Source organism: Macrotis lagotis, chromosome 1 (genome assembly GCF_037893015.1).
Source record: "Macrotis lagotis isolate mMagLag1 chromosome 1, bilby.v1.9.chrom.fasta, whole genome shotgun sequence".
Lineage (NCBI taxonomy): Eukaryota > Metazoa > Chordata > Mammalia > Peramelemorphia > Peramelidae > Macrotis > Macrotis lagotis.
Window position 1 is genome coordinate 840,030,198 of NC_133658.1, and position 19,732 is coordinate 840,049,929.

The following is a 19,732-nucleotide window of genomic DNA, read 5'->3' on the forward strand; positions in this document are numbered from 1 at the left end:
CCAACCTGTGGCCCAGTCAACACTGCTTGGCTGTTCTCTCTCTCTCTCTCTCTCTCTCTCTCTCTCTCTCTTTCTCCCCCCCAATTCCTTTAATGTATTGTAACTTCTTTTAATAAATTTTTGTTTTATTTCCACCTTTGCTTTCCGGAGTCTGAATAATGATTCCTCATAGGCAGAACTGAATTCAAGTAGCCAGTGGCTACAAAATGAGTCTTGAACTCAAATCTTCCAAGACCCTTATTCAACTAGCTGAATGTCCTATTGTCCACAATAGTGAGGTGTTGGCTTTAGTTTGTTTCTTTGTTTTTAAATAAATCTAAGGATTTATTGATTTACTGAGCAATATTCATATATAAATATATATATATATATATATATATATATAGATGTATATCTTGAAGGTTTGTCACATGCTTTACATATATTATTTCATTTGATCCTTACAGCAATCTTGTGATATTGATGTCATTATTGTCCCCATTTTATAGATAAGTAAACTGGGATGGATAGATTTTAAATAACTTTGTCAGGTTCATATAACTAGCAAGTGTCTGAGGTAGAATAAAACTCAAGTCTTCCAGGGGTGGCTAGGTGGCAGTGGATAAAGCACCGGCCCTGGAGTCAGGAGTACCTGGGTTCAAATCCAGTCTCAGACACTTAATAATTACCTAGCTGTGTGGCCTTGGGCAAGTCACTTAACCCCATTTGCCTTGCAAAAAACCTAAACAAAAACAAAAAAAAACCCCTCAAGTCTTCCTTCATTTTATCCAGTATATTGCCTATCTGTCTGTCTGTAGGTGTGTTTGCATGTATCTATGTCCACGTCTAGAAGGTCATTTGCCAACCTGCTGAAAAAGAGAAAACTAGCAAACCCTGTTGAGGATATAGACTTTTAAGTTGTTCCTGAGGAAAGGGAAGATTCCAGAGCTCCTAGACAACTGTTGCTATGTCTGAAACCTGCAGAGTCTTTCCTGTTACCAGTGACTAGAGAATTAGAAATGACCTTCTTTGAATAAATAGATCTAGTTTCAAATCCAAAATTTCTTCCTGACTAATTGAGTGAGCTTGCTATTATCACTTAATGTCTACTTTTCTTGACTTTAAAATGAGGAGATGGAACTAATTAATTTTTCAAACCCTGTAGGGATTTATTTACTGTTAGTTTAGGACATATTCCTCTCTTTACATAATCACATACTTTTAAACTCTGTGTAAAGATGAAATGTATATCTCTACTGGAAGTAGGAAAGTTTAACATTCTCTAGAGACTTCTCAAGATCAGAGGAAGGCATTAGATTTAACTGTTTTTATCTTGCAAGAACCTGAAGAGCCCTTTACACTTCAAGCCTAGATCTTGCTCTTATAAATAGCCCTTTTATATCCTAGATCTTTATCTTTCTCATATATACAGATATATATATATATATATATATATATATATATGAGAGAGAGAGAAATCTCTCTCTCTATATATATATCCCTTTTGTATCCTAGATCCTCATTATAATGATCATAATAGCAATAACAATAAAAAACCCATAGTTCTTTAAGGATTATGAAAAATTTTCCTCAGAATTAGGGGATTTTAAGCATTATAACCCTATGTTTTATAAATAAAGAAACTAAGATTGAAAAGGTCTAACTAAATGGGCCAAAGTCACACAACTATGATATAGAAAGAACCAGGACATAAATATTGTTTGTTGGAGTCTAAGATCAAGGTCTTTCCACTCTGAGATACTTGTAGTATACACTTACTCCTCTCATTATCAACTAGGATTAATTTGGAGGTTCTGTTATCCTTTTTGCTTGTTTGTTTTTTATAAATGATAGACCTTAATCTGAAACGATTTAAGCAGCTATCACAGGACGAAGGAAACAGGCCTTATTAAGTACCTACTATGTCCTAGATACTGTTAAATGTTTTACAAATGTTATCTCATTAGATTTTCAAAACAACCCTGAAAAATTGATGCTACTATTCCCATTTTACAGATTTTAGAAAATTAGCACAGAAAGCAATTAATTATCTTGCCCAAGTTAATATTGACTTATTGAGGAATCAGCAAACCTTTAAGTATATGAGATGAATTTGAACTCAAGTCTTTTTTACTCCAAGACCAGCACTTTATCCACTGTGCCATCTAGAACACATAAACAAGAGGTACCATTTGACCCAAAAGAGGTGTTAGAAGTGGTACTTTTTTGTTAGTTTAGTCTATACCAAGTACATTATACAAAATTTTTTTTCTCAGCAACTAAGATTTCTAAGGTAGCTTCCAAATGTTGAGGTTTTCTTTGTGACTAGGATTATAGGATTTTTTTCAGGTTGGAGTCAATTTGTATCTCAGTCATTTATGAGGACAAACACTAAATCAGTTAAAAAAACAACCTGTTCCATCTTTTTGCACTGTTTAGGAATCAGCTTATGGCTAATGTTAAAATGTTGCATCTAAAACCAGAGATTAGGAATGACTCAGTAAGTGATGGATGTCTGTTTCCCCAGAAAGAGGGTTAGTTTGATATTAAAGTCTAATAGTCATTGAGGTACCATACTTACTAAGTTGATCTCAATAGCTTCATGGGTTAACTACATGAGCAAACCATTTTTACAGCCACTTATTTCTTCCAAGGAGGGTAAGATTCTCTTGGTCTTTCATCATATGGTAGCAAGTAATAACATAATGCAACTGTCTTCTACCCAGTTACTTCTATCCTTTGGGCCATCCAAAGACTGGAGCATATCCATGTCTAGCTCTCCCTGACTTTCTGCTCTGACTACATTGTGGCTCTGTTAGGTAATATCACCATCTTATTGGTGATTTGGTGAATGAACACTCCATGATCCCATGTTCTACATCCTGATCATTCTATCAGGCATCGACCTGGCCTTGTCTATATATTCTGTGCCATGAATGCTGGATATTTTGGTTTGAAGCCCATGAGATTAACTTTGGGGCCTGTTTGACCTAGATGTTTCTTATTCCTACCTTCATAGTTTTGGAGTTACCTGTCCTGTTTGCCAACACCTTTGATATGTAGCCACCTGGCCCCACTTTACTGTATAACCATTCTTACAACCATTGTATTGACAGATATTGGGATGGCCATTGTTCTATGCCCCATCATCCCCATACTGCCTATTATATACCTAACCTATTATCTGCTCTTCTGCCTGACTCATGTCAGTGCTCATGTCTTCTGTTTAGAGTAGTATAATAGTATAGCATAATAGGCATTAACAAGTTAACTTGTGCCAACATTCATAACAATGCCATCTAAGAACTTTTTGTTGCCTCTTTCCTGGTCTTTGGTCTGATCATGATTGGAATCTCCTATAACTGCATCCTATGTGCAGTCATTTGCCTCCCTTCTTATGATGCTTCACTAAAGGCCCTTAGTATTGAAGTTCACATAAGAGTTAGTATATGTGTCTTTTATATATCCTATCCTTTTTTCCTTGCTCTCTCACAGATTTGGCCACCATATTCCTTGATCCATTCATATTCTTGTTGCTAATCTATATGACATCATCCCACCATCCCTAAATCCTATCATCTATGGTATGAGGTTCAAGAAAATCAAAAAGTGTAGACTTAAGATGTTCACTGGTAATAGGTATATTTTCCCTAATGTAGAGGGAATAGGGCATTGCCAAATAAGTTTTCAGTGTGATGCAATTCCTTGAAAGTGTGGATGTTTCTTATCAACTTAGGGCACAGGCCTTAGAGTCAGGAGGACAAGAGTTTGAATCTGACCTCAGACCCTTGACTATTACCAGCATTGTGAAATTGGGCAAGTCATTTAATCCTGATTGCCTCACATCCAGGGTCATCTCCAGTTGTCCAGATCCATATCTGGCCATTGGATCCACATGACTCTGGAGGAGAAAGTTAGTCTGGTAACTTAGCACAGCCCCTCTTCACTCAAATCCAATTCATTTGCTTGTCATGGTATCACCTCCCTGATGTCATGGTCTTATTCAAAAATGAAGGACAAACATGATTATTATAAAATATCAGTGGGTAGCTTGCTAATGACAAAGGGAACACATATAACTAAAATCTAAAAACCACATAAGCCTGATTTGCCTTTCTTGGGCACATCTTTTGATTTCTGTTTCCAGTGTATTGTATCTTGTACTTTGACAGTAACAGAATATGGTGCTCTGGTTAACAGGAAGAGTGAATGGGATAGAGCTTAGCTAACGGAAGTCATTTCAGACTGAGCTAGTCCCAGAGGACATAATGTATGAATGTAACATAGAAGTAGATTCTAACTTGCTTTCATTGACTAACTTCCTAAGAATTAGGGTTTTCACAAAATGGAATGAATTATTTCATTAAGTAAATTAGTTTTCCATCCATAAAGGATTCCATTCAGAGCTTAGAACCTTTGGGAACTCTGTGAGAATACATATTCCAGTACATATTAAATCACACAGTCTCCCAGATTCTATGAATCTTGAATTTGATGATCTATGAAGTGTTTCAAGTCATCATAGTTACTGATTAAGAGTTATGCCTCACTTATATAACAGGTCTGAAATCTGTCACAGGTAATACCTCAGACTTCCCTTTCAATATCTCTTGTCCTCTCTTCTCTGCCCCACACTAAGGGGAATGTGCAATAGGAAAGTTATTTTGATAGTCATTATCTCTTGATGTGTGACCTGTCTAAGAGTGAAGAAATCTAAAAAAGGGAGTCTGGATTTCAAAGTAAGAAGCAGATAATGATGGAATTTCAATAAGTGCAAAATGTTAAAAAAAAACTGTAAAGCTGTAGAGGGAGGAAGTCTACTTATGGTGCCCCAAATTACATTCCATAGTCAATCTACAATTACATCAACAAATGAACATAGATTTATAGAAAAAAATTATTAAAAGTAATATATTCAAACCTCCTTATTTTTACAAGAAAATAAGGTTTCGAGAAATATCTTTCCTCAGATTACATAGATATGTGGGAGACATGAGATTTGAACCCCATTTCTAATTCAAAATATACCTCTCTTTTCACTGCAATTCCCTCCATATAAAAAACAAATACAAACTCATTGAGACTTCATATAATGAGAATCAGTGATTTTTGAGGATAAATCCTTATGCAAGGATTAGTAAAAGAGAAGGCTAGAATAATGGTTTTTAAGAAGCATTTCACTCTAAAACAGTTTTCCTTTTTTTGTTTTGTTTTGTTTTACTTGTGATCCCTAAACTTTTGTGTGCGTAGGTTTTTAACCTTTTGATAATTCTGTTTCAATAATTTCCCTTGTTATCTTGTATATTTTCTTGCATGTACTTAAGAACATTATTCTGAGAAAAGGTCCATAAACTTCACCATGCTAACTGACAAAGAGGAGTGTATACATTGACTCCTGCTGTAGAATAAAACTCTAGGTCCAGATGCTGGATCTTTTCTTAATTCTATTCATCTACTGTAGGATTTGGGAACAAGTGGGAGGAATTATTCTATCCTCCACCCAAGGTAAAGAAAACTAAGAGAGAGAGAGAGAGAGAGAGAGACAGAGAGAGACACACACAGACAGACAGAGACAGAGGCAGAGACAGAGAGAGAGAGACAGAGACAGAGACAGAGACAGAGACAGAGACAGAGAGAGACAGAGAGAGACAGAGAGACAGAGAGAGACAGAGAGAGACAGAGAGAGACAGAGAGAGACAGAGAGAGACAGAGACAGAGAGAGAGAGAGAGAGAGAGAGAGAGAGAGAGAATGAGAACTATCCTATTGGAATAAGAGGTGCCTATAGGTTTACAATTGTGACCTTCCCTAGATTTTTTTTCAACTCAGTTCATCACATTGACCAATTTTCCATTATGTTACTTTGGAGGGGAAATCAGTATTCATTGACTGATCCTGTAGCAGAGTCAGATTTAGACATAGAGAGAATTTCAAAACAATATCAAGGTAAGGCAAGAGGAAAGATGGATGAGGGAACCTTTAAGAATAGGAGGGATCTATCTCTGGTTGATGAGAATCAATATAATGAATATTCATGCGATCTGCAGACCTATTAATTCATGACAATGACTTTTCCTTTATTTACCAAAGTATTATTAGGAACAAATTAGTAATTTTTCAGAGATAGACTTTATTTGAAAAAAAACTATATAAACCTTTGTGTAACACATACATTAAGAAATATTATTAGATTGCAAAAGGATTCTCATAATATATTATTTAATTCTACTTCCAATAAGATCATTGATGATACCAAAAATCCAATCTTCATTCAACTTTTCAAGAAGACTTCATTATTTGAAGAGAAATTCAAATGTGTTAAAATAATTTACCTATATTCTCTTTCTTAGTAGGAATTATCTTATGATTCTTAACTGCTTGCCCTAACACTATTTGGAAACAACCTTTCCCCTCCAACAACTCCATAATAATAACCAACAATAACTACCTTTCACCTATTCCAGAAATTCTATTCCAGATTAGATGACCTCTTGTCAGCAGTATTGTTTAGTATGGTCACATTTCTGCTTAACCCCTGAGATCCCTACTAATTCTGAGATTCTTTGTTTCTCTTTTGTCTCCAAGTTTTATCTCAGGCAAATCTACCACTCATCCCCCAAAGCAAATTATGAACTTTTTTCCATCCCTATCTTCTTATGTCTTCATGGGTTTAACTCACCAGTATCTAATTGGCATCTGAGTTACAGTGAGTATTGAAGGGATAAAATAGATATGTAGACTTAAAAAATGGCAAGACTGGGGTTCTTTGCCTTCTTATATTAGCAATGAGGGTCTTAGTCTCTCACAAATGGGACTGGAACATTTCTACCACAGGGGAAATTCCTGCTGCCATTACAGAGAATCAAAACATATTTTCCTAGAGACAATAAACCTTTAGGCCATGTTCCTTGCCCTCTCCTGGCCTTCTCCATTCTTTTCATTCCTCTGCCTTCCCCAATTCTCCCCTCCCTGTGTCCACTTAGAGAAACACATCCCCTACCTCCTCATTTCCTTCTCTTGTGAACCTAAGTTCTTTTAAGACACTATTCAAATCTCACATTTTCTTGTTTTAACTACCCCTCAGTGCCTTCCCTTTGAGATTGCCTCCCATTTGAACTAAATGTACATAGTTTTGTTAGTTGTCTACTCCATTAGAATATGAGTTCTTTGAGAGAAAAAACTGCTTTTTGTTTCATTGCAGTTTTTTATTTTTATTTTTATCTTCAATTCTTAGTACTGTGTTTGACTCTCAGTAAAGTCCTTAGTGAAAATTTGTGTATTGAATAAATACTCTTTTTTAATGTTCTTTTATTTTTTCAATTGCATACAAAGATAGTTTTCATCTTTCATCTTTTTGTAAGCTTTTGAGTTTCACATTTTTCTACCTTCCTCCTTTTCCTCTCCTTTCCCCATGTTAGCAAGTAATCTAGCATAGGTTATTCATGTTCAATTTTGTTTAGCATATTTCCATATTATGTTATGAAAGAAGAATTTGAACTAAAGGGGAAAAAACATGATAAAAAAGTTTTAAAAAGTGAAAATGTATGCTTTGATTTGCATTCAGACTCCATAGTTTTTGTTTGTTTGCTTAGCAATTTCTATCACAAATCTTTTAGAATTGTGCTTGATCAAGGAACTACTGAGAGGAGCTTTGACTATCTCTTGTAAGGTGAACAAGTTCACTCAGTGTACTCACTATTACCAAATGTGTCCAGATGAAGACATTAGTGGGACATACACACAATTTTCCAATAGTTTGTTTTTACTTGACTGGAGTTAATGCTATCCACATATCAATCCCAAGCCACTGAATGACTTCTTTGATTTATTCTGATTCTCCTTATGAACTATTCTCCCCCCCCTCCACCAAGGAAAAAGGAAAAGGAATTCCAAGGAAAAGCTCTTTCTTTTTGCATTTTGTTTCAAAACATTTTAATTTCAATTTTATCAGAATTGTCCTCATCTCCCCTCCACTGTTGTACATTTCATTTAATATTTGTTTGATCACTCAATAGTCTGGGTATTATTCCAGGTCATGGAAGACTGAGTTTTCTCCAAAATGTGTGTTATGTGCAAAATGACTTGTTTAAATAATTAAAGCTGTCCCTGTTCTCTTGGAATTTATATCACTTTCCAGGTCCACAGGTCTCTTCAGGTTCCAAGCTCCTTCACAACTATGTGTCCTAACTTTTCAATTTGCTATGAATATTAATAAAGCTTTTGCATTATTGGGAACTAAATGAGTCTGGAGAATGAACCTTGGTGACAAATAGATGGACTGAAAACAGATCTACATCAATGGGACCAGTGAGTATAACAAATCTTCATTATTTTCACTTTGAATCTAAAATTTCATGCTGCTGAAGCCATTTCATTCATTCATTCATTCATATATTCAAATTGACAAGCATCTATTTAGCGTCTAATATAAGGCAGACAGCTTGGTGGATAAAGTTCCTAGGGAAACTAAGTAGTGTGGTATATAGATCAGGCAGCTGAAAAGTGTGGATTAAAATCTGATCTCAGATACTACTGTTTGTGTCAAATAAAGTCATTTAATCCTATTTGCCTCAGTTTCCTAATCTTTAAAATGAACTGGAGAAGGAATGGCAAACCATTCTAGTACCTTTGCAAAAAAAAAACCCTCAAATGTTCAAAAAGAGTCAAAACCAATTGAAAAATGACTAAATAACAACAAAAATTAAATGGCTGAGGTAAATGATCTATTTTTTCTTTTTTTGAAAAATATTGATCTCTATCAAGGAATAGTTTACTTGTCAGTTCTATGGAAAGGAAAGCAGTTTATGACCATTGAAGAGATGGAAAACATTTTTTTTAATTTTTTAAATTTCATTTAAGGTTTAAATGACTTGCCCAAGGTCACACAGCTAGGCAATTATTAAGTGTCTGAGGTCAGATTTGAAGGCCAGTGCTCTATTCACTGTGCCATCTAGCTGCCCTGATGGAGAATAACATTAAAAACAAACTAGATAGTTTTGATTACATTAAATTAAAAAGCTTTTGCACAAACAAAACCATCATACCCAAGATCAAAAAAAAATGTAGTAAATTGGGAAACAATTTTTATAGCCAGTATTTCAGAAAAAAGGACTCAGTTCTAAATTGAGTTACAGAGTTACAGAAAAGTGATTTAAATTTATAAAAAAATAGCCATTCTCCAATTGACAAATGATCAAAGAATATGCAGAGACAATTTACAGATGGGGAAATCAAAGCAGTACATAGTCATATGAAAAGTTTCTCTAAATCATTACTGATTCGAGAAGTACAACTTAAAGCATTTATGAGGTACCACCTCATACCTCTTAGATTGGCCAATATGACCAGAAAGGACAATAATCGGTGTTGGAAAGGATATGGGAAATCTGGGACACTAATGCATTGTTGATGGAGCTGGAAACTCATCCAACCTTTCTGGAAGAGCAATCTGGAATTATGCCCAGAGGGCAATAAAAATGTGCATTCCCTTTGATCCAGAAATACCACAACTGGGTCTGTACCCTGAAGAGATTATGAAAAAGGATAACATCACTTGTACAAAAATATTCTTAGCAGCCCTGTGTGTGGTGGCAAAGAATTGGAAATTAAGTGAATGTTCTTCAATTGAGGAATGACTTAACAAACTGTGGTATATGTATGTGATGGAACACTATTGTTCTATTAGAAACCAGGAGGGATGAAAATTCATGGAAGCCTGGAAGGAATTGCATGAACTGATGCTGAGTGAGATGAGCAGAACAAGAAAAACATTGTACACCCTAACAGCAACATGGGCAATGATCAATTTTGATGGACTTGCTCATTTCACCAGTGCAACAGTCAGGGACGATTTTAGGGTATCTATGATGGAGAATACCATCTGTATCCAGGAAAAGAACTGTGGAGTTTAACCAAAGATAAAAGACTGTTACCTTTAATTTTAAAAAAGTTATCTTTTTATGTAATTTTGCTATCATTTTCTTATATTTTATATTTTTCCCTTAAGAATATGATTTCTCTCTCAACACATTCTGTTTTGATCAATGTATAGTATGGAAACATTGTAAAGATTATCCAACTGCCTTCTGTGGGAAGTGAAATGGCGGGGGGGAATTGTAAAATTCAGAAAAAAAGAAAAGAGAAAAAATAAAGAAAATATGAATTGGGAATTGTTGGGGAAAATTTTTGATTTCTAATGTTAAGAATATTGGTTCATTTAAAATACATTCTGGAGTGTTGAATAAGGTATTGTTCTAATCTGTTCCTTTGATCTACCCTTGTATTTTTAACAAAAACAAAATGATTTTGAAAAATTCAATAAACATTTAAGCATCTACTAGGTTTCAGACATTGCACTTAGCCCTAGAAATATAAATAATAAAAAGGAAGTTATTTATTGTTCATGAAATAGACTTAAGTGAGGCAGAATTAGACAAAATCATCAACCTCATTTCTTTTCCAGGATCATCAGAGTCCAGTGGCAAAACAAAAGTCAGGGTGATTATTGATTGTCTGAGAAGCAATGGATGACTTTGGCTTCTCTAATGTGTGACCAAGTTTAAGCACTCCAGAGACCTGCTTCAGTTGCCTTCAGTGTCATTAGAACAAACTCTTCTCATTTGCGTTTTTTTTTTTGGACAAGTCACTTAACCCTGTTTGCCTCAGTTTCTCATCTATAAAATGAGTTGGAGGCTAGGTAGCACAGTGGATAGAATACTGACTCTGGAATCAGGAAGACTTGAGTTCAAATTTGACCTCAGACACTTAATAATTACCTGTGTGACATTGGGCAAGTCACAACCTCATTACCTTGCAAAACAGAAATAAAACAATGAGCTAAAGAAAGAAATAGCAAATGATTTTCTTTTCTTTTCCAAGAAAAACCCAAATGAGTTCACAAAAAGTCTGAGACAATTGAACAACATTTCCCAATTTTGAACCATGTCTAAATCCTTGATCTAAATTCAACTTGGTCAAAATGAATGATTTGGACATGAAAATTATGTTGCAAACATGAAAAGAAAAGTAGCAAATTTTTTTGACCTCTGATGATAGAACTCTTTCCTTTTAGGGGTTCTACTTAAGTAAAAACTTTGCTGATTGCATGATAGCTACCCTGACAGGTAGATGAAACTATGTCTCATGACTGTCCTCAACTATCATATCAATCTTTTTTCCCCAGGAATTTCCTTAAGATAACTATGATCTTAGATAGCATGGTGATCAAAAGGAAGCTAAATTTGTGGTTAGAAGACCTGGAATGGCAATACTGCTTCTACTATTTATTATTATTTGCCTCTTGTCTTAATTTTCTTAGTTGTAAAATAAAAGGGTTGGGCTATCTAATCTTCAAAAAGTTCTCCAAATTCTAAATGTATGATTTACATAATTTATCTAAATTAGAGTCTGGACTTGCTCTTTCTTCTTCTTTCCAAACACATACAGAATTAATTATTCTCAATAAATTCAGTCTTTCAGTAAAAACATTGGAAGTTAAAATAAAATGCATCACTTTCAGAGCATGATGCAATAAAAAACCCATGCAATAAAGAGTCATGGAGAGATAGACTTAAAATTAATCAGAAACTAAAATAACCTAATTTTAAAGAATGAGTGGATCAAATAACAATCCCATTAATACTAGTTCTTTTTGTAGAGGCAAAGAATTGAGGCCCAGAAATTGGTCAATGACTGAATAAATTGTAGTTTATGAATGTGATAGAGAACTATTGTTCTATAAGAAATCATTACGAAAAAAAAAAGAAATCATTACGGATGGGACTTCAGAAAAACCTGGAAAGACTTGCATGAATTGATGCTGAGTGAAATGAGCAGAACAAGAACATTATATACACAAGCAACAACACTGGGTGATAATCAAATATGATGGAATTGTTTATTTCATCAGTACAATAATCAAAGACAATTCTAAAAGACTTGTGATGGAAGATACCATCCATTTCCAGAAAAAGAATTATGGAGTTTAAATGAAGACCAAAGTTTACTTTCTTCAATTTTTTTGAAAAAAAAGTTGAATGTGTTATGTTGTTTTGTCTTTCAAATGCTGTTTTTCCCTTCCTTTTGAATTTGATTCTTCTTTCACAACATGATTAAAATGGATCTATGTTTATCATTGTTGTACATATAGAACCTATATTAAATTGCTTTCTTCAGGGGGAGGGGGGGAGGGAATAGAAAGAGGGATAAAAATATAAAACTCAAAACCTTACAAAAAAAAGATTGGTGAAATCCACCATTGTATGTAGATGAAAAACAAACAAATAAATTATATTAATTTTTTAAAAAGAAGTTAAATTACACATTCCTTAAAATGGAAACAAATAGTCTTCAGTTTGCTATTTACAAATTTTTTCTACCTTTTCTCAGTGTTATTCCATGCTATTTCCCATCAGAAACTTTCTGTTCCAACACAATTGACTTGTTAACTCCTCCCCAAAGTCAACATGTTTCCTTCTGTTTCCATGCTTTAGGAGAGAATGTCCCCCATGGATGAAAAAAAAAATACCACCTTTTTTCAGGTGTAATATTTCAGAATATTTATCTTCATTCAAGACTCAGCTTCATTCTGATACTACCTCCTTTGATTTAAATCCAATTTTATGTGAATTTCTCAGATTGTGGGGGTGCTATCCTGTATCCTCCATGCTATGAAAGGGAAAAATTGTATATTCAGGATGAATTAGAAATAATTAATAGAAGGTAAGAACTGAAATTCTTATATGAGGAAGGCCTTCTTGTAGAAGAAGGGATTTTAGCTAGGATCTACAGGAAACCAGGGAAGCCAGGAGGCTGAGACAAGGAGGAAGAACATTCCAGCCATGGGAGGACAATCAGTGAAAATGCATGGAGTTCAGAGACAGAACACCATTTATATGAAACAGCAAGGAGGCCAGTGTCAGTGTAGTATAAAGAATGTGATGGATATAATATAAGAGGAATAGAAAAGTAGAAAAAGAATTGAAAACATAGCAAGTATCTTCTTTGTATTCTAATCATGTTATCCTACCCAAGGATTATCCAAGGCAACCTTTTTATTATAAATATTATTATTATTAATTATTGATTTTGGTCTTTTTTTTTTCCAAGGAGGGAAAATTTCTTCTGGCCTTTCAGTCTATGGCAGGATTCCACAACCTAATGCCATTATTTTCCACCTAAAGACTTTCATTCTGCTGGTCATTCCTGGGCTGTAGAATTTCTTTGCCTGGTTAACTCCACCCTTCTGCTTCAACTACTTTATGGATATTTTGGGCAATGTCATCATCTTGCTAGTGATATAGACTGAATGGACACTCCTGGATCCTATGTTCTATTTCCTGGTCCTCCTGTCTGCAATTGACTTGGCACTCTCAACGACCTCTGTGCCCCACATACTTGGCATCTTCTGATTTGGGGCCTATGAGATAAACTTTAGAGCTTGTAAGCTCTAAATGTTCCTCTCCACAACTTTACTGGAATGGGAGTCAGGTGTTCTACTTGGATTGTAAGGAAAGGCCTGCTGTGGAATGGCATTTCAAGTGAGTCTAGGAAAGAGTTAGGGGTTCAAGAGGCAGGGATCATTAGAAGCAAGAACATTTCAAGAACGGGAACATATCCTATATGAAAACAGAACAGAGTAATGGAATATTTTGTCCTTCACTTTGATTGTAACAGAGAGTGAATGAGAAGAAAGAAAGACTGGCAACATGGGAATTTATTTTGTTTTACGATGCATTTTAGCAGGAGTTTTGTTTTCTTTTGTTTTCTCAATGGGGGATATGTGAGGAGACGAAGGTAGATTTTTGTTAAAATAAAATTCAATTTAATAAATACATGAAAAATAAAATAGACTGATGTCATATTATTAAATTTTTTAATTTGCAAATAAGAGATTCTGTGTTTTATCCAAGATTACAAAGGTGGCACTAGGCATAGTAATAATTTCAATAGCAACAATAATAATAAATAACCTGCATTTATAGAGTGAGGGGGTAAGGATCTTTATTTTTCAAGTACTGTATAAAGACTCTACAAATATTACCTGAGTTGATCCTGTCAGATGAGAAAAGGCACTATTCTTATACCTGTTTTATAGTATAGGAAAATGAAACAAAGATTATGTGTCTTAATTAGGGTTAAATAACTAGAAAGTGTCTGAGGCTATGTTTGAACATAGGTCTTTCTGACTCCAGGATCAGTGCTTTGCTCCCTCTACATTCTAGAACTCACTTTTAGTTTTACAAAGAACTTCAAAAATATTTTATTTGTTCTTTACAATAAGCTATAGGGGAGGTTTCAGGATTACATCCATTTTATTGAAGAAGATACTGAGTTTGAGAGGTTGATTTGCCTGGGCCATATAACTGGTAAATATCTGAGGGAAGAATTGAATTTAGTTATTCCCTTTTCCAAGTGCAGAGCTCTATTTTCTTTATTTTTCCCAAGTTTAATGGATATTTTTTCAATTATATGTTATGAAAGTTTTTACCATTCATTCACATGTATATGCATATTTTTGAATTACATAATTTCCTTCCACCCTCCTTCCCACCTCCCTCCCCTCAAAAACCAAACAGTCAGGTGCATATTCTATGTACATATCTGAGTTTACCATGTTTACATATTAGACAGTTTCAGTATGAGAAATTAGGATTAAGGGAAAAGAAGGAAAACCATGAGATAGGAAAGAAATACATAAGAGAAATTTTTAAAAAGTGAATGTAGTGTTTATGCAGATTCTGTAGGTGTTTTTGTTAGCTTTGTTTTGTTCTGTTTTGTTTTTATTTCTCTGGATGAGAAAAGCATTGTCCATAGTTGGTCTACCAGGGTGGTCGTAGCTCTCTGAACTGTTGAGAGGAGCTGCATCCATCAAAGATGATCAACTCACAATATTGTTAGTGTGTACATTGTTCTCTTGGTTCTACTCCCTTTGCTCAGTCTCAGTTCCTGTAATTCATTCCTTGCTTCTCTAGAGTCTGGTCTTTCATGGTTTCTTATAGAACAGTAGTATTCCATTACATTTATTTACTATAACTTCAGTCATTCCCAAACTGATGGGCATCTCCTCAATTTCTAATTCTTTGCCACTGCAAAAAGAACTGCTATGAATATTTTGGAACTTGTGGGATTTTTCTCATTTTTTACATTTTCTTCTGGATAGTCTTAGTATTGGTATTGCTGGGTCAAAGGGTTTGATGAGTTTTATTGCCTAGTTCTATTTTCTAAACAACCTTTGGGATATGCTCATACATATGTGTCGCTATTTGTACACAAATATTTGGTGCTATGATTCTCTTTAAGACTCCTTCTAAGACTAGGCTTCATGTGTTTTTCTTACTTTTACTTTTCCCCAAGGCAAAAGTCATGAATAGTCTCAGAAGTGTTTTGGAGATGGAGACAAGGAAGTTTTTCAGATATTTTTATTTTAATAGTTGGTCTTTTAGGGAGGCCAAGGTCTAACTTGGAAAATCTCTTTTTGGGTCAGCCAGGTGGTGCAGGGGATAGAGCATCAGCCCTGGAATGAGGAGGACCTGCGTTCAAATCTGACCTCAGGCACTTAATAATTACTTAGCTGTGTGACCCTGGGCAGGTCACTTAACCCAATTGCCTTGCAAAAAACAAATAAAATAAAGCTAAAAATATTTTTCTTTGACTGGGCAGGCAAGGCTATATAGAGCCATTCTAGACTGTGAGAGGCTCTTGGATATTATCTGCACTGCAGGCTTCTAATTCTCTGGGGGAAAGTATTCAATTTCCTCTAAGTTTCCTTATAATTCTAAACCTATCATCCACTTTCTTTATTGTACAGTGATTTGATTTGTCATTGAGAAATGAAATAACACGCTAACAATTATAGATTGGACATAAGTTTAAGTAGGATCAGATGATCTACCATCCTATTTTGGGACAAAGTCAATTTTCAATCTCCTGGGAAACAAATATTTTCAAATGGACATTTAGGATGATCAAAGATATTTACTCTTCAAAAATCAGAGCTCATAGTTATTCAGCAATGTGTGTTCCCATGGAAGACAGAGGGGAGGAAAAGTACAAACTGATAAAGAAGGCATTGATGTTAGGAGTACTACTAGGCTGTCCTGAGATCCCATCTAAAGCAAAAAGAAGGCAGAATTTTAATGAAATTAGCATTCTAAATTGTAAATTCAGCCTCCAAGATCTAGGATCTAGGGTCCATTTTCCAGCTTTTCTACCTCTGTTTCTTCATCTGTCAACTAAATGTCATACTACTGTATTTGTACATAATTGTTGTGAGGATCAAATGAAATAATGTGTGTAAACCATTTTGTAAATTTTAAAGAACTTGTTAGAATTAATATTATTATCATTCTGTCCCTACTGAGCATGAGACTCAGTTACATGAACAGATATGAGCTAAAACAGTGCTCCCCAGCTTTAATAATTGAGGACTCCTTTAAAAATATATATGCATATATGTATATAAATAAATACTATTATTAAGTAGTAGTTGTACTATTAACATCTATTCAATGAAAAGGACATAGATGGTAAAATCTATTTGATATTCAATTATGCTTTTAAATTCATTAAGATCTTATTAATTATAATACTATCTACATAGATTTGGAAAAAGTTGTACACAAGTCATGAAAAACAATGATATATTATTTATTCAGTCTATGAAAATATGAATGCATGTTATGGATTAAGAGATGATTGAACCTTTAACTTTTCCAAGGCTCAAATGATGACATAACAGAATAAAAAAATGAGGTGACAGAGAAAATGAGGGGTTACAATTTTGCTTCTTTTAGACTAAGAACTTACAAACAGTGAATGGACCATTGTGCTTGAGATACAGAGTATTAGACATCCAGTACCTCACATCCTTAATGGATGTAGGTGACTTGTGTGGGGATTTTCAAAATTGCCCAATCAATAAGAAATCAAATTAAGAAATTTTAAAGCAGAGCTCTGACTTAAAGGTACTTTATTAAAGGGTCCATGGTCCCATCCAATAAAGTGGCCTCAGATCTTCCCTATAATCTGAGATACCCCTTTCCTCCAGGGCCTTCATTTTATAGTGCTTAATACCTGAACAATCTAGATGAAGTAGGCCAAAAATGCAGGATCACATTAGTTCATAGACTTTGATCTTAACCTTCTCAGAAGGTATACACAAAATACAGAATCCCATTGGTTGAAAAGTAGATAAGTGAACAGATCTTATGAGATTTGTCTTGACCTTTCAGAAGGTCCTACCAAGTTGATAAATATGCCCATGAGCTTCTAGAAAGGCAGTCTGCAAGCTGGCAACCAAAGTCAATTATTGGTCAAGTTCTCATGGTCATCTCTTCATTTTGGACAATAGAAGAATGGCAAAGGGATGGAGGGTCAAAAAATAGCTGGTGCTTATTACAAGTAATGAGTCATCTCTGGCACACCAGAAGATAAAAATTTCCAAGAGACATAGGTTTGGTATAATTTAATCATTTTTTAATAAGATAACCACATTTATTAATTAAAGAAAATCATTTGACTTTCTATCTTGGACCAAAGACCCCATTATGGTGGTGAGTTCACAATTTATATTACCTTTTAAGATTATGTGATCCTGCAGAGTGATGATAAACTTTGATTGGTTAACAATGGAAAAAATGAATATTACATCGAGAGACTGAGCTATATTAAAATTAAGGTCTTTGACTTTACCTTGATCTTGGTAAGTGAGATATTGATTTCTATATCACCTAACAAAAAAGATAAATCAACACTCCCAGACCTGAGTGAGCAAACACAATGAGCAGGAAGGCACCCATCAGAAGAAACAGAATTCCTTTTACAGTCTGATTAGATCTTGACCTGGGTATATCTTCTTTAGAGATTTCCCATATTGATTGGTTTCTGGTTCAGGAAGTAGGAAAGGGGGGGGGGAATTGCTCTTAACACAATAATTAGTTATTAAATTCAAGAAAGAAATACTCATCTCTAGTTTTGTCACCATACCAAGATAAAACAAAGGTAGAGGTCCTCTGGTTAGCTTCCTTGCTATGATTATGCAGTTTACACTTCTGAGACCTGTTTCAGTTTGTTGCTTCCTTAAGAATTATGAATAAGTTTCTTCATCAGTTTGGTGAAATCATAGGACAGATAGCTATTTTCTAGTTGGAAGGATAACCATACTCCTAGTATTCTTAAAAATTTCTCTGGAAAAGATAAAAGAGAAGACTGGGGGAAAATAAAGTTGATGAAATCCTGAATTAGAGTGATTTTCCCTATGAGTAAAGATAAGTGAACCACACAAGAAAACATGTAAAGTTTGATTATACAAAAATTGACTCCTGATTAGATCTAGTTATATAATGAAGGAGACTCTAGAATGACTCAAAAGTTGACTGCAAAATGGATGACTGCAAAAATAGCATTTCCCTCAACAGAAAAAGAATTTGAGAATTGAATTTGAGAATTTTAGAAGAGAAGTATGTATATGGGAATTCTTCCACTTGGATTTAGCATATACTCTAATGAGATCAGTGAATGATATAGTATCTATACATAGATTCCAAATATAGTATCTACATATAGTATCTACACATAGATTCCAAATTTTGTCATAGTCGTGCCCTTGCTTCTCTTCAAAAGTAACTAATCAGCTAGGATTTATTAAGCACCTATTATTAAGCACTGTACTAGGTTTGATTCTCTAAAGACAAAATGAAAAACTTCCTGCTCTGAATGTAAGGAGCTTACATTCTACTGAAAAAAATGAACTGGAACTAGTTGGTATATAACCAGCTTATCCTTGAGCTGATAGCTTCTTACAGCTCATAGGTACAATGCAGTTAGCCCTTTTAAACTGGCATGGTATGTTAGAAAGCATGTTGATTGTAGAGTAAGAATTCTTCATTTCAAATTCTTTCTAATAATTATTGTCTCGAGGAAATTAGACAAGTTCCTAAATTATAGACCTCACTACCTTATTGAGAGCATTCTTATATACCCCACAATTTCCAGTTTCTGAAGATTATACTCATAGATGAGATAATAGCAATTTCTCCAATAAATATGAAGAACATCTAGAACTTTGGCTTCCTTTATTTCCAAACCCTAGGTTTCTTAGTATTCATCTATGAGAGTGTGAGAGTGTGTGTGTGTGTGTGTATTTGTGTGTTTGTGTGTGTCTATGTGTGTGTGTGTGTATGTATTTGTGTGTTTGTGTCTATGTGTGTGTGCACATGTGTGTGCATCTGTGAGTGTGTTTGCGTGTCTTGTATATAAGACCAGAAACACTAACAAGCACTATCATCAGTCATTGCATCTCTTACTTGATCATTCATATTTTTTGAGCTCTCATATGGATCAATTATAGACAGAAAGGACCTACAAAGTGTCCATTATTCACAGAAAATCACAATATATACATCATTCTTTATTTACTTTCTACTTAAATTGTAATAATGTAGTAGTCAAAAGAGGTAGAAAGTGTTAAGAATTATATCCTTTTAGTTTATGAATGTTTATGCTAAAAAGAGGAATGTCACTGATTCTTCTTAGAGAGATGAATATAGAAATTTAGAACACAGGATTACTGAAGCAAATCTAGAAGATATCAAATCCAACTTCTTTATTTTACACATGTCCAGAGAGGTAAGTTTCTTGATCAGACTGACAAAGGAAATAGTTATATGTAAATGAGCTAAAGTCTTACCAATAGATTGTGCTGAGCTAGATGAGCTACATTTTGAAGAAATGACTAGTTTTGAGGGTACTGGCTCC

The 19,732-nt window shown here is 34.4% G+C and overlaps 1 pseudogene; it reads left to right on the forward strand.

Annotated features, from left to right (window-relative positions):
* Positions 1-2,683: 2,683 nt before the first annotated feature.
* LOC141507639 (olfactory receptor 52J3-like) lies at positions 2,684-3,688 on the forward strand (annotated as a pseudogene).
* The last annotated feature ends 16,044 nt before the right edge of the window (positions 3,689-19,732 follow it).